This window comes from Sciurus carolinensis, chromosome 8 (genome assembly GCF_902686445.1).
Source record: "Sciurus carolinensis chromosome 8, mSciCar1.2, whole genome shotgun sequence".
Lineage (NCBI taxonomy): Eukaryota > Metazoa > Chordata > Mammalia > Rodentia > Sciuridae > Sciurus > Sciurus carolinensis.
In genome coordinates this window covers 52,150,635-52,153,461 of record NC_062220.1, presented here as the reverse complement: position 1 = coordinate 52,153,461, position 2,827 = coordinate 52,150,635, and positions in this window count along the sequence as shown.

Sequence of the window (2,827 nt, the reverse complement as noted above, 5' to 3'; positions counted from 1 at the left end):
AATTCTAAGGGGTGAACTTGCAAATTATGTAGAAATAAAATCACACATAATCTCACAAAGTTGGTCACAATAATGAGAAAGTAAGAACATATTAATGATCAATCAAGGCTGGGCACGGTGGTGCATGCCCATAATCCCAGAGGCTTCAGAGGCTGAGGCAGGAGGATCTCAAGTTCAAAGCCAACCTCAACAAAAGCAAGGCACTAAGCAACTCAGTGAGACCCTGTCTCTAAATAAATACAAAATAGGGCTGGGGATGTGTCTCCGTGGTTGAGTGCCCCTGAGTTCAATCCCCAGTACCAATAATGACAATAATAAAAATAATAATCCATACCTGTAAAACTTGAAGATTTTGAAATTATTAGTGAGCATTCAGAAGGACTATGCATGAGATGTATGAAGACTCTAAATGAGCAATGGGAAAGATAAGCAAAAATTCAGAAACTATCATAAATGAATAGAAGAAATGAAAAAGTAGAAATTCTAGAAAAAATTTGAGATAAATATTTGAAACAGCAGGAAAGATACAATGGAAAATAGGGATTATTGAGCTAGGGAGAAACACAAATAATTTATCCAGAATGAATTGAGAGATAAAAAGATGAAAAATGTGAAAAAGGTTATGAGATATGGATATATCAATTATCATTATTGGTGATTGCAATAATGCTGCTTCATAGAAATGTAATTTGATTATACTATTCAATCTTAAGATTTTATTAAATTAAATATATATGAAAAACCTCAAGGCTAACCACTTCAAGAAGAGTGCCAATATTCCAAACCAATGAGTTGGTGGACTAGAATAAAAGAACACATAAAACAATAATTCTGAAAAAAGAAGAATAAAAGGAAGATTAGAAAAGCAAGAATAGAAACAATACAGATAATAAAAAGCAACTCCAAATAGATTGATAACCATGATAAATTTAAATGAGCTGAATTTTGCATTGACACGGCTTACCAGGAAAGTCTTAGCGCGTGTGTTTTACATCAAATAATTGCAGTTAGTTTTGTATTCACGTTCAAAAACCTCCCATTTTCAACTGACAGCCTCTTTAAGTTAAGTTCTGAGTTTCTGGAATGACCACAGAAGTCTTTGATTGCTTACTTGCTTTGGGTGCAATTATTCCATTTCTCCAAGATGTTTTAGTTCCAAAAAGGACAGAGAATGATATTTAGAAACTGTAGTCTCAGTACTGTGGGTGTTTTTGATAGAGAGTTTCTTACAGTTTCAGGTCTTTTCAGTAAATAAAGCAAGGAAAATGTATTTCTTAAGAGAAAAAAAATGCCTAATGAAGTATGAGTCCATATTAATAATTGCTGATCAGATTTAAATTTCTATTATCTGTTTTCCCTTACTCTGAAAATTTCTGGTTCCTAATGTCATTAACATATTTTTCAATTCTTTTTTCTACTTACAAAAGAATAGCAACACCAATATTATAACAAATAGTATAATTACTAAAAAATATTTAAAATTTTAAAGTATATAATTTTGTCCTTAAAGTAAAATTTACTAGGGACTTATAAATTTACTGGAATTGAAAGTCATTCTCTATGTATTTTCTATGGCCATAATGAATCAGTTATATTATTTTGTTTTTGGCGTTAGATACTTACTGCTTTTTTGCTTGTATTAATTTTCAAAAATTATGTAAAAATACATTTACATAGTTTCAAAATCAAATCCTTAAACTTTAATATATTCAGAGCACTTTAGTTTCTATTTATGTGCCCTCTGCATATGGTTCATCTTTTTTAAAAAATGTTCTGATATATTCATTTTTTATTTCTTCATTTTTAATGCAAATATACACATACCTAATTAGATAGAAGCAATAAAATGTTTTACATATGCTCTCTACCTTATTATTTTACTCCGTGACAGTATATATAGAATTTCTTCATTCTTTCACATGGAATAAAACTCCATTCTGTGGATATAATAGCTTTACTTACATAATCCCAAATTTAAATATCCATCAAAGGAGATTGGATAATTAGTCCTTCAATGAAAAGTCCTATTTAAATATCTTTTTGTGTTTTTGCTAGAATATCTTTGAGACAGATTCCTATCAGAGGAATTGCTAGCTTAAAAAAATAGAGATATGTCTGATTTTACTAGAAATTGTAAAGTTTCCCTTCATGACATTTATGCCATTTTGTATTCCCACTGGTAAAATAGGACAGCACCTGCTTCCCCTCAGGCTTGACTGAAGAGTATGTTATCCAGTTGTAGTAGAAATAGAAATTCATTGTAGTCTCAATTTTCATTTTACTTATTTGAAATGAAATTGAGAAATTTTTCATAATATTTAAGGATCATTTGATTCTCATTTTCTCTGAAATGCTCATTTTTCTCTGAAGTTATAATTTCCCTTCTTTAATTTTAGAACTGATATATACTATTAACTCTTTATTTCTGAAATGAATCACAAATATTTTTCTGGTTTATCATTTATGTTTTATTTTTGTGTATGGTTCTTTCACAAATTTTTTAAGTGTTCAAATATGTCAGTATTTTCTTTACTGCTTACTTATTTTTATTGTCATTAAGAAGGCCTTCTCTACACCTAGTTTACTAAGGAACAGACTCAGATTTCCCTCTAGTACTTATATATTTCACTTTTTAAATTTAGAGCTCTAATTCATTTGAAATGTATCTTGAAGTATGGTGTGAGAATAGATGCAATTTTATCTTTTTTTTTTCATATTTCTGGCCAGTCATTCCAACATCTTATTTTTTAAACCATTGAAATCTGAGTGACATGTAAAAAATTGTATATATTTAATGGATACAACTCAATTGAGGCAAATGTACATC